The following is a 14,147-nucleotide window of genomic DNA, read 5'->3' as shown; positions in this document are numbered from 1 at the left end:
AAAAATGACCAAGTCTTTCATCACCAGTGCCCTATATCTACATATGCTCAATGGGTACCTTCTAATTTTCCAAAGTGATTCAGTTCAGTGATTCTCCTTACCTGTTTTGACCACCACATATGGGTCTTTTCATAAAGAAAAAAGGGCCTTTTGTTTACTTGTTTGCTTGCTTGCTTTTTTCAGGGGAGTCAAAAATTTATATAATAAAGTTTAAGTGTACTTGAGTCTTGGGTGGCCTCCTCTGATTTTTAGCGTGCACATCACTGCTCACTTAACCTAGATGCGTGTTTGTTTGCTCAGGATTAGAGTCAGGCGTTGCCCAATATTTCTTAGTGGACTAACACCACCAAGACTTACCATGGATATAAACAGCCATTTTTGAAGATGTGGTCAATCTTTTCTGCCTAATTAGGCTAAGAAAAGATTTATCAGAGTTTTGCTAAAGCAATTATTATTAGGAAACCTTTTTTAATTAAAAAATTATAGAGCCAAATATATCTAAAAAGGAAATTCTATCTCTTAAGATAAGCACAGCCTGTCTTGGCCTGGGTAGTGCAAACTTAACAAAATACTCTCCACCATGGCCTCCACCATTTTTAAAGGTTCAATTCTGGCTGGCATAGGCCAAAGATATTAAATTTCTAAACTAATATTTTTAGATGATGTTGCTGGGTGGGCCATACTGTAGCTTTAGGTTATTTCCTGGCATCTACCCTGCAATTTCTGAGACCATTTTAAGCCTCATTAAAAATTTTGCACTCAAGCAAGTATTAATCATGTGATTATCTGGCCCTTAAAGTGCCACCTACCTTGATTTCAGAATGTTCTGCCCTGACTTTGCTATCACCCTCATGAGGGCTGCTCTTCCCTTTAGCACCAGGCTCCAGGAAGACTGAACTTCATTTCTGATCAATCTCTTCCTAACCTGTTTCATTTGCCACAGGCATATTGATTTATTGGGGAAAAAATTTAAGGATAATTCTGTTCTTCAGTAAAGTTCAGCTTCTTCACTGCTGTTTCTAAGACAATGATAGAAACTGGTCTCCATAATTTGCCTTGATATTTTGATTTTGTTCCCTGCAGAACTCCCCCATTGTGGACTTTCCCATAAATAGGGTGACCATAAAATTTATTTTTCAAATGGGAGGACTTCTGATAATGAAAAGAGGTGCTGGTGATAATTATGCCTGGACAGTAACCATAGGCCAGGATTACCCCAGTCACACTGGGACATATCATCACCTTGCTTTAAGTGCATGGGTACTAAACAGCAGAGTCATAAAGAGTCCTGGTCAACGAATAAAAGGCCATGAATACTCAGTATAAATGCATGTTTTTAATAAAGGTACATGGTGAGCTCAGAAAAAATTTTAGAAGGAATAGATTGTGTTTACCATACTCTCCCCCTTCTCCCTAACTCGGCTTCCTGTTGTACCTCCTTACTCATGCTTCTTTACGTTACACTCATGTAGCTGTCCAGTTGAAAATGTGCCCGTGCAGTCATGTTAGAATATATGAAATAGAAGAAAGTGCATGCATGTTTTTCAAAATTCTAAATGTGACCTGGGGAGCAGACCTGTTGGGGAGTCTTTGCAGGGACACGGCAGTCTTAGGACAACTTGTAAATTTACTCTTGTCTTTGACAGATGCCAAAGACTGGTTTAGCTGAATTAGTAGTAGATTGTCTCCTCATAGTTTGGGAATAGGTTCCTGAAAACTAAGCTTACCCTAAGCTAAGAGTATTACCAACCTTTTCGGTTTACTACTGTTACCCACATAGAGGAAATCAGACGGTCTGTTCTCAGATATTATATTTTACTAGTGAAAATAAGGTCTTTGCTTTGCCTCCCAAAGAGCCCTCCATACATCACAGCTCATCACCATGTCTGCAGTTCTGTTTCAAATGTGGTGCCTGTGGCTGCATGATGCATAATGCATCCAGATTGAATCTAGAAAGAGAAACTTTAATCCTTTTGGTGGTATCTTTCTGATAACAACAACTTTTGTTTCAAATTTTCTATATCTCCGTGATATAGATATTGCTACGGTTGTGAAATATAAAATCTGATACCTCCAATCAGATGGAAAACCACAAAATTATATGCCTAAATAAATGAACCCGAGAGAGGGAGAATGTGTGAAAGATCATGTGGTTGTACCAAGCATAAAACCACCACAATGTGTGTGCTTGATTCAAAGAAATCTGAATGTAGCACAAGAGAGTGACTAGAACAATTTGTTTTGTTCTGGTCAAGTATGATATCTGTCCATTATTGCTATTATTTTCTTAATCACATAGATTAGGAGTGAGCGTGAAATTGCTCTGACCTAGTTATTATTCTGGATTCAATTTTCAGGCTTATGTTAATTATCAGAAAATCAAAAAAAAAAAAAAAACCCTTACTGTACAATAATCATGTTTCCTCCATCCCAATTTTCAACTGAACTGGTTGCACTATTCAGATCAAGGTCAATGTCTGGGATTAACAGACCATATCCATCAGCCTCATCTTTAAAATGAGACACTCTCCTTGCTTTATTCTCTGTCTACATGGGCTTTGGTGTATTTTTAAAGTCATTCATTGTTCACGTGTTCAGATACAGCCTTTAATGAAAAATATTTTTTCTCAGCATCACTGTTTTTTTAAGTAAAATACAAAATCCCTTAAAACTCCTATTCTATTTCAAATAATTTACTGGTTTACACATTGCCTGAAATCAAGAGTATATGAACTTGTCAATTTCCTGCATTTGAAATCCTGAATGTAAATCCGTGTATGAGATGGAATGGAAAAAGCATAATTATGGTTGGGCCCTTAAAAGAACAGATAATGAAATGGGAAGATTCTGAAAGAACGCTATTATTCCACATGAAGTCCTAAGTAAAACTGAACCTCTCTTTAATCTAGACGTACTCATGAAAAGTGATATAGAAATTGGATTTTTAGAAAAACAGTATTTAATCTTCTAAAAATGATTGGTTTTATGTATCATTTTACAATTCTAGTTTGCTTCCGTGAAATGTATCTAGATTCCAGATCCTCTTTTCTTCTTTGGCTACACTTCTGTCTAGGGACTCTCACCAAATCCCATGGATTTAAACAGCATTATCCTGTTGTTGGAGCCCAGAATTACATCTCCCTGAATTCTGCCCTGATCAACAGTGTTTACCTCTGTCTACATGGGAATGCCCAATACCCCTCCAAATCTGACATGCTAGTGTGGGGTTTTCCATACTATTAATAGGGTGACATCCTCCACCTGGTTGCTCAAGTAAAACCTGGGTGATGATCTCTCCTTTTGCTGCTCTTATTTACCTCTCTTCCCCAATTCTCTTATCTGCTTTCAAATTTACTAGAAAAATGTATCCTGAAACCAAGTTTCCTCTTCATCGAGTCTAAGACTAGTCAAGGTCACTATTGTCATCCCTCTCGAACTAGTACAAAAGCTTCCCGGCTGCTCTGCCTAATGTTCCTAATATTTTCCTACTGAATATTCTTCACTTAGCAGCAAAAATACACCTCTTGAAATATAGAAAAATCATATTACTCCCCTGTTTAAATGGGAGGAGAAAGATCTATATGTTCATAAAATTCAATCAGTAAAAAGGAAAATAGAGATGTGTTAAAACTTTGGTGATCACTGCTAAATCTGTCTAAATGTCCACTGAAATTATTTTAGAGAACAAAGTTTAAATACTATCACCTTGACCAACTGAACGTTTGTGTGGTAGATAGATACAGGCATAGGTAGAGAGTTGAGATAGAGATATCTAATGATGTTATTACAGATGGGAAAAGAAAACCAGAAAGAATTAATTTATTCATTTTATTCATAGCAAAGTTTCATTTGACACTATTGAATCATCATGCACCATTTTTCACAAAAGGAAACTTGAAGAAATGGCAAATTTCAGAGCAGGGAGAAGAAAATTACAAGATGATTCTAAAACATTTTGTTGTTCCAAAACATAAAGAATTACTCAAAGAATGAAAATCCAGCAAAATGACAAGTCAGCCTGAAAGGGCTCTTATTGACCAAATATAGGAAATCTGAGTATAAACGTGACAATAAAGACAATAAGGAGTTGTAACCTGTTGAGTAAAATAAGAACACAAGAGCCAAAGCTGTTAATAAGTAAACAAACACAGGACACACATACATATGTACGGATAGCAAATAAGGGAGACGAGAGTTCTTTTCTATGGTAGAATGCCAACTAACAAACATAAAAGGAATGATTAGAAAATAAGCATTTTGAAATCATTACAATTATTGACCCATAGTGCATATATAAAAATTGGTTACATATTAGAATAAAAGATCACTTTCAATTCCAAAAAGTAGAACAATCACATTCAGCAATTTCTGTTCTCAGTGCAATAAGAAACCAAAACATCAATGATAATATTAGAAATGTAAGAGGAAGAGAAGAAAGGGGGGAACAACACCTGGATATTAGAAAGAAGGAAAGAAAGAAGGAAAGGGAAAAAGAAAGAAAGAGAGAAAGGGAGGAAGGGAGGGAGGGAGGATTCCATTTTTATTTATTTATAGTGTTTTATTTATTGTGTCATAATTTTATAGAAAATTTATCTCCCTGTATATCCCCTTACCTTACACTGTTTTAGATATAATTGTCTTAGATATTTTTTCTGCATTAATTTGGAACCACATCAGTGTATTAATTTTTGCTTCAACTAAATATAATTTAGAAAACTCAAGACGAGAAGAAAAGTTTATTGTATTTACCCATATTTTTGGTTACTGTGTTCTTTCTTCCTTCCTGGGGTCCTAGGGTTCTGTCTTTTATTGTGTTCTTTCTGTGTAGAGAACTTGCTTTAGCCATTGTAGCATAAGTTTCTGGTGACATATTATCTTATTTTTCCTTTATCTGAGAAAGTCTTGATTTCTTATTGATTCCTGAAGGATATCTTTGCTGGATATAGGATTCTGACTTGACACTTCTTTTCTTTCAATACTTGAAAAATGTTGTGTCACTTTCTTCTGGCCTCCATGCTTCCTTATGAGAAATTCACTGTCATTTGAATTTTTTTTTCTTTCCTGTATAGATACTGTTTCTCTCTTGCTGCTTTGAAGATTTTTTTTTTTTCCTCTGTAGTTTAAAAAAATTTCACTATGAAGTTTCCTGTGGTGAATTTCTTTGAGTTTATCTTGTTTGGAGTTTGCTCAAAGTCTTGAATATGTGATCTTGTGTCTCTTGCCAAAACTGAGATGCTTTCTGCCATTGTTCTTCAAGTACATTTTTATCCTTGCCCTTTATCCTCTCCTTCCAGGACTCCAGTGAATGAGTGGTAGATCTTTTGTTATATGTAGCCCCATATGTCCCTGAGGCTTTCTAAATTTTTTTGCCAGCCTATTTTGTCTCTGTTATTCACATTGGGTAATTTCTCTTATTCTATCTTCCAGTTCACTCATTCTTTCCTCTGCCCCTTCCATCCTACAGCTCAATCCTCTTGAGTTTTATTTTATTTTATTTTTTTTTGGTTACTGTATTTTACAAAATTTCTCTTTAGTTCTTCTTTATTCTTTCAATTCATTAATGAGACTTTCTGTTTCTTTGCTGAGATGCTCTCTCTTATTATTTGTTTCAAATGTTTTTGCAGTTGCTCATTGAAGCATTTTTATGATTGCTGCTTTAACATCTTTTGCAGATAATTCTAACATCTCTGTCATTTTGATGTTGGCATCTATTGACTGTTTTCCTTGACTCCATTTGAAATCTTCTTGGTTCTTGGAATAATGCATAATTTTTTATTGACATCTGGGGACTTTGCATATTATGCTATGAGAGTCTGGATTTTATTTAAGCCTTCAGTTTCTGCTGACTTCCTTTGACATCACTCCATCTGGGTAAGGGAGGGGCACTGCCTCATTACTAGCAGCTGTGGTATAAGTCCAGATCCTCACCCAGCCTGCGTTGACATTTTATTACTGCTGGCAGAATAGTCCATTAGGCCTCCACCAAAACCTTTCTGGCTGGTAGAAGTGCATTGTTACTGCTCCACACACAGTCTCCACTCAATGTGGGAGGGATTATTACCACATTGTAGAGATAAAAGATAAGCACCCCTATATGTCATTCTCTGACCACAACCCAGCAGATGACTTGGGGTAACTCATTACCGTCTGGCTAGGCGGGAATTTCTAGGCTTTCCCATTCAGTTTCTGCTGCTGAGGTGGGGGAAGAGTTTTTTCTGTGGTGTTTGTCTGGAGTAGAGCCGTTATTGTCTAAAAGTTTCTCTCTTGCTAGGCTGCCTTTTTCCTGATCCTCTGGATATAGAGAGACTTTTGTTAGATCTTTTACATTTATACCTATGGTGTTTCTAGGTTTCTGGTTATTCAACTTTTTAATGGCAAAATAAAACCCAGGAAACTTATCACTATGTTATTCCTTGTATCCTTAGCCAATCTCCTTCTTTTCTCTGCCTTTCAGAGTATGCTTATGTTTGTTTTATGTATAAGGTCCAGATTTTTTTTAATAGCTTTTAAAATTTTTATTTATTTATTCATTTATTTTTGGTTGCTTTGGGTCTTCATTGTTGTGTGTGGGCTTTCTGTAGTTGCAGTGAGCAGGGGCTACTCTTCGTTGTGGTGTGCAGGCTTCTCATTGTGGTGGCTTCTCTTGTTGTGGAGCATGGGCTCTAGGCATGCAGGCTTTAGTAGTTGTGGCACGCAGGCTCAGTAGTTGTGGCTCATGGGCTCTAGAGAGCAGGCTCAGTAGCTATGGCACACGGGCTTAGTTGCTCTGTGGCACATGGGATCTTCCCGGACCAGGGCTCAAACCTGTGTCCCCTGCATTGGCAGGCAGATTTTTAACGACTGTGCCACCAGGGAAGTCCCAGATTTTTTTAGTGTTACTTACTGAAAGGAATAAGGAAAATACACCTACTCCATATTCCTGGAAACAGAAGATCATACTTTTTTTTAAACTATGAATATATTAAAAAATTCACTTACCTCGTAAGAATTTGGTGATAAGTACTTTTAAAATAAGATTTATTTTGTTGATTCATATTTCATAATACTTCTATACCCATAATAGAAGTACTTCAACTCACAGGAAGAAAAAAGAAACTTAGAGATTTATGTAGTCTAATTTCATAGTCTTATTTCTGAAAATTTGTTTGACTCCTTCTAGTAATGATATCATTCTCTACCTTCATGCTTTTATTCATTCAATTTATTTAGCTATTACTATTCTAGACACCTGAAATAAATCAATGATACGATGATCCCTGTACCCAAGAGCTTACGTTCTGCAGGAGGTAGGTGAGGGGAGGGATAGAACAGACAATAAAATAAAGCTAATAAATAGGAAGATTTCAGGCCATGTTAGTAGTTAATATGCTATGGAACTTTTAAAGTGCGTGTGTATGTATATATGGTAGGGAGAATCCATAGTAGAGAGATAGACTGCAATTTTAAACAGTGGAGTCACAGTAGGATTTGTTGAGAATGTGAGATTTGACTAATGACTTAAAGAAGGAAAGAGTTAGCCACAGAGAGATTGAGGAAAGAACATTTATAGCAGAAGAAATAGCCAGTGCAAACATCCTAAGGTAAGAATCTACCTCTGGTTGAGACTGAGAAGGAAGAGCATGGTGTATAAAGTGGGTGATGGATCAGGATGTCAGAAGAAAATGAGAACTGAATCACTTAGGCCTTAGGAGATATTGAAAGATATTTTCCTTTTACTCTGAAAATGGAAGTCATTACAGTGCTTTGAACATAGGAGTGACATCACCTGTTCTCCCTTCTCACAGCCTCATTCTGGCTGGATTGTTGAGGATAGCCTATGCTGACAAAAGGCCAGTTAGGAAGTCATTGCAGAAATCCATGTATAATATTATAGTGACTGAAACCAGAGTAGTATCAGTGAAAGTCATGAGAAGTGGTTAGGTTTTGGATATATTTTGAAGTTAAAACAAATAGGACTTTCAGCCTGATTGGATATGCGCTGTGAGGGAAAGAGAGAGCTGACAAAGACAATTCCAAGAGTTTGGGTTTGAACATCTGGAAGAAGAGGTTGCCTTCAGCTGATATGTAGGAACCTGGAAGCAAGAGGGTTTATGTTTGACAGTCAGAGATATAGTTAGGGACATGTTAAGTTTCAGATAACTATGAGACATCCAAGGAAAGATACTGCATAGGCTGTCAGATAAGGGAGACTAGAATATGGAGTCTAAGGGCTGGACTGTGGGGCATCCCCAAATTAAGAAGACCAGAGGAGAAACTGATAAGATGTGACCAGAGAGGTAAGAGGAAAGCCAGGCAAATGTGGCAGCCTGGAAGCCACAGAAAGACAGTGCATCAACAAGGAGGAAATGATGTACTGTGTCAGATGCTGCTGGTGGTTCCAGGAAGGTGAAAACTAAGAATTGTTCATTGAATTTAGCATCATGGAACCACCAGACCTTGAGAATAGCAATTTTGTTTCAGTTGCGTCAGGGTAAAATAGTGATTTGAATAGATTTATGAGGGACTGGGCAAAGAGGAACTGGAGTCAGTAAGTATAGACAATACTTTCTAGGGGAGTAAAGAAGAAGAAAAGAAATGACTGGTAGTTGGTAGAGAAGAGCGTGTCAAGGGAGGTACTTTTTTTTGATAGAAGAGATAGCAATATTTTTGTATTATGATGGAAATTATACAGGAAAGCCAAAAAATACATGTAGGAAAGAGAGGAGAAGTTGCTTAGTGATGCCCTTTACAAAGAAATGGGAGACGTTTTATAGTGCCAAAGGAGACATAATGGCTTTGACCAGAAGCACGGACAGCAATCTATGGTAATAGACAAAAATACAAAGTGTTTGGGTATAGATGGTGGTAGGTCTGTATATGTGCTAATGGGGGTTTCTGAAAGTTATTTTCTAACTGCTTCAGTATTCTCAGAAAAGTGAAAAACAAGGCCACTAGAGGGGAGTGAAGATGAGAGGAGGTGTTAGGTGTTTGGAGAGAAAAAGAATGAAAAAATACGTTTGGAGAATGAGAGGGTGATTAACCTAGGGACTTAGATTAAAATTACCAAGACAGCATTAAGTGACTCTCTAGGGGTTCAAAATAATGAGTTTAAATGAGACCAGACAGCATGGTTGATTTCATTTCTGAACAGCTTTTAATTGTAAAAAATTTCTTATTGAGTCTAAGTCTGCCTCAACTTTTTCTCTACTTCTGTTCTCTGCAGATTAAACAGAAAATATGTATTCACTTTTCCCAGTTTAGTCCAGCAAATCGTTGGAAATCATTATTTCAAGCCACCTCTGCCTATTCTTTCCCAGACTAAGCTTACATTTCTTGGACATGTATTCAGATTCTTCACTTCCCTGCAGGTATGCTTCTCATTATTAAAGTCTATACTAAGAAGCAGATCACACTAACTATCCCCACCTCCATTAATACTGTGCACAGGCACCTGGCCTCTCCAGTCTGAAAATATGGGGAGCACCATCTGGTAAAGTTGAACACTGAAGGAGTAAATATGGGAAATTGCCTTGCAAATAATGGCAGAGTTCTGTGCCACTATTTTCTATACTTTGGTCCCAGGAAATGAACAAGCTACTCCTACAAATCAAAACCATTAGAACTGCATCAGAATACAGTAGAAAATACCTTCTACAGGGTGTCAAGAGAACTGGGTTCTGACCCGAGCTCAGAATAAACTGGTTCATATACGGATTTGAGCAAGTAACTTTCCAGTCTCCTCACTCATATGACTGCTGGACCAGATGTCACTATGATCTTTTCCCACTCTACAATCCCACCGTTTCTTCTCTCCCTTCCACTCTCTCACACAGATACCACCAGAATAGGAAATTTCAAACTGAACTAGCTTAGAAGCAGAGTTGACTGCTCCTTTTTTCAGTCTGGAGGTATAATAATTCCTCTTTCCTCATAGCATGTCTATTTGAATATGATAGGGTGAGAAAATAGTTTTAGTTTCTAGAATGTCTAGTTTCATATTATGGGTGAATCTGAATCTATCCTCACCTGGCTTACACTAACTGCTGGAAAATTTCTGTTACAACTTGCCAAAATACATGAGTATACTTCTGCAGAAAGTACAGTTTTATTCTGTATAACTCCTTTTTTAGCAGTAAGCATCAAATATAATCCAGGAGTGAATAAGAAATTGATGTGTAAAAATTGATGGAAATTTCCTATAATATTAAAGTAATATTTCTAAATTTTAAAAATAAACAAAATATCCAATAATTGCTTTTACACCAAGTTTCTTATAAAAGACCAGTAGGATTTTCTGGCTATTTTACAAATAACAGAAGTATTAAGTGCAATTTTATTTTGTTCCAGACTCACATTATAAAAGTTCTCAATATCTTTGTTTTAAAAATATAATCAGATAAAGGAGAAGAGATCAACTACATCAGATCACAAGAGTGAGCTCTGTGATTTTTAATAATTCACAGGAATTTAAAAAATAATAATCAGACCTTGAAATCCAGCCAGTGTTAGCATTTGTCAACCACTACATTTTCTCAATAAATAGATTAGGAAGCACTCTTTTAAAATCATCTTGAATTCTAGAATTAATATGTCTGGAACACTTCTCAACTCATTTTATGAGAGCATTACTAAGTAAGATGCAAGTAATGACCCTAAGTTAGACAAAGTCATCGCAAGGAAAAGAACCAATATCCTTCCTGGATGTAGATATAAAAATCCTTAACAAAATATCCCCAAACCAAACCCAACAACTAGTCTATACAAAAGATTGTACCCCATGACTAAGTGGGATTAACTCCGGAAATGCAAAGTTGGTTTAATCCAAAAACCAACTAGTTGATCTTCCAAAAGGGTACAAAAGCAGTTCGGTGGAGGAAAGAAGATTTTCAATAAATGGTGCCAGAACAACTATTTACATGTTGAAAAAAAAAAAAAAAAAGATTTATCACCCTACCTCACACCATACACAAACATTTACTGGAATGTGGATCATAGACATAAATGTAAGAGATAAAACTTCCAGAAAAAAATAAAATATGACCTCAACAACACAATCCACAAAAGAAAAAAATGATAAGTTGGACTCCAGGACAATACCAAGTGTTTTTGCAAGGTTGTGGAACAACTTGAATCCTCATACATTTTTAATGGGAATGTAAAATTTTGAAAACACTTCAGCAGTTTCTAAAAAATTTAGGCAAGTAGTTATATCAACCTCAAAATTTCACTCCTGGAAATCTACTCAAGAGAAGCAAAAGCATACACATAGTCTTATTTGTGACTGTTCACAGCAGTATTATTCATGCCAAACTGTAAATAATCCAAATGTCCATCACAGGTGAATAAATAAACAAAATGTAATATATTGATACAATTAAATGGTGTTCATCAATTAAAAGGAACAAACTAGTGATCCAGTCTACAATATAAATGTCAAGAAGAATTTAGACACAAAGGAATACATATTTTATGATTCTACTTATTTGAAATTTCTAGGAAAGACAAACCTATAGAGACAGAAAGTAGATCAGAGGAGAGATTAGTTCAAGATGGTGGAGTAGAAGGATGCGCGCTCACTCCCTCTTGCAAGAGCACTGGAATCACAAAAAACTGCTGAACAATCATCAACAGGAAGACACTGGAACTCACCAAAAAAGATAACCCACATCCAAAGACAAAGGAGAAGCTGCAATGAGACAGTAAGAGGGGCACAATCACGATAAAACCAAATCCCATAACCACTGGGTGACTCACAAACGGGAGAACAATTATTCCACAGAAGTCCACCCACTGGAGTGAAGGTTATGAGCCCCACATCAGGCTTCCCAAACTGGGGGTCTGGCAATGGGAGGAGAAATTCCCTGAGAATCAGACTTTGAAGGCTAGGAGAATTTGACTACAGGACAAGGATATCCACTCTCACCACTATTATTCAACATAATTTTGGAAGTCCTAGCCATGGCAATCAGAGAAGAAAAAGAAATAAAAGGAATACAAGTTGGAGAAAAAGAAGTAAAACTGTCACTGTTTTCAGATGACATGATACTATACGTAGATAATCCTAAAGATGTCACCAGAAAACTACTAGAGCTAACCAATGAATTTGGTAAAGTTGCAGAATACAAAATTAATGCACAGAAATCTCTTGCATTCCTATACACTAACAACAAAAGATCAGAAAGAGAAATTAAGGAAACGATCCCATTCACCATTGCAACAAAAAGAATAAAATAACTAGGAGTATACCTACCCAAGGAGGTAAAAGACCTTTACTCAGAAAACTGTAAGACACTGATGAAAGAGATCAAAGATGACACAAACAGATGGAGAGATATACCATGTTCTTAGATTAGAAGAATCAATATTGTGAAAATGACCATACTACCCAGAGCAATCTACAGATTCAATGAAATCCCTATCAAAATATCAATGGCATTTTTCACAGAACTAGAACAAAAAATTGCACAATTTGTATGGAAACACAAAAGACCCCAAATAGCCAAAGCAATCTTGAGAAAGAAAAACAGAGCTGGTGGAATCAGGCTCCCGGACTTCACACTATGCAACAGTAATCAAGACAGTATGGTACTGGCACAAAACCAGAAATATAGATCAATGGAACAGGATAGAAAACCCAGAGATAAACCCATGCACCTATGGTCAACTAATCTATGACAAAGGAGGCAAGGATATACAGTGGAGAAAGACACTCTCTTCAATAAGTGGCGCTGGGAAAACTAGACAGCTACATGTAAAAGAATTAAATTAGAACACTCCATAACACCATACACAAAAATAAACTCCAAATGGATTAAAGACCTAAATGTAAGACTGGACATTATAAAACACTTAGAGGAAAACATAGGAAGAACACTTTTTGACATAAATCACAGCAAGATCTTTTTTGACCCACCTTCTAGAGTAATGGAAATAAAAACAAATACAAACACATGTGACTTAATAAAACTTAAAAGCTTTTGTACAGCCAAGGAAACTATGAACAAAAAGACAACCTCAGAATGGGAGAAAATATTTGCAAATGAATCAATATTCCAAAATATATAAACAGCTCATGCAGCTCAATATTAAAAGAACAAACAACCCAATTGAAAAATGGGCAGAAGGCCTAAATAGATATTTCTCCAAAAAAGACGTACAATGGCCACAAGGCACATAAAAAGCTGCTCAACATCACTAATTATTAGAGAAATGCAAATCAAAACTACAATGAGGTATTACCTCACCCCAGTTAGAATGGGCATCATAAGAAAATCTGCAAACAACAAATGCTGGAGAGGGTGTGGAGAAAAGAGGACCCTCTTGCACTGTTGGTGGGAATGTAAATTGATACAGCCACCATGGAGAACAGTATGGAGGTTCCTTAAAAACTAAAAATAAAACTACCATACGACCTAGCAATCCCACCACTGGGCATATACCTTGAGAAAACCATAATTCAAAATTACACCTGCACCCCAATGTTCATTGCAGCACTATTTACAATAGCCAGGTCATGGAAGGAACCTAAATGCCCATCAACAGATGAGTCAATAAAGAAGATGTGGTACATATATACAATGGAATATTACTCAGCCAAAAAAGGAATGAAATTGGGTCATTTGCAGAGACATGGATGGACCTAGAGACTGTCATACTGAGTGAAGTAAGTCAGAAAGAGAAAAACAAATATCGTATATTAATGCATATATGTGGAATCTAGAAAAATGCTACAGATGAACCAGTTTGCAAGGCAGAAATAGAGACACAGATATAGAGAACAAACGTATGAATACCAAGGGGGGAAAGCAGTGTGGTGGGGTGGTGGTGGGATGAATTGGGAGATTGGGATTGACATATATACACTAATATGTATAAAATAAGATAACTAATAAGAACCTGCTATATAATAAACAAATAAATTAAATCTTAAAAAAACAAAAGAAAGCAGATCAGTAGTTCCTTGGGACTGGAGGTGAGAATGGGATTGACTGAAAAGCAGCTGCAGAGAAATTTGTGGAGTGATGGAGATGTTCTAAAACTGGATTGTAGGGAATCTTGTGAAACTATAAATTTGCTAAAAATCATCAAATGATTATAAATGGATGAATTTTATAGTATATAAAGTTTACATCAATGAAACTAAAAAGAAGTAGATTGCTATAATAGAC

The sequence above is a fragment of the Kogia breviceps genome, chromosome 3 (genome assembly GCF_026419965.1).
Source record: "Kogia breviceps isolate mKogBre1 chromosome 3, mKogBre1 haplotype 1, whole genome shotgun sequence".
Taxonomy (NCBI): domain Eukaryota; kingdom Metazoa; phylum Chordata; class Mammalia; order Artiodactyla; family Physeteridae; genus Kogia; species Kogia breviceps.
Note: the sequence above shows the minus strand (reverse complement) of the source record.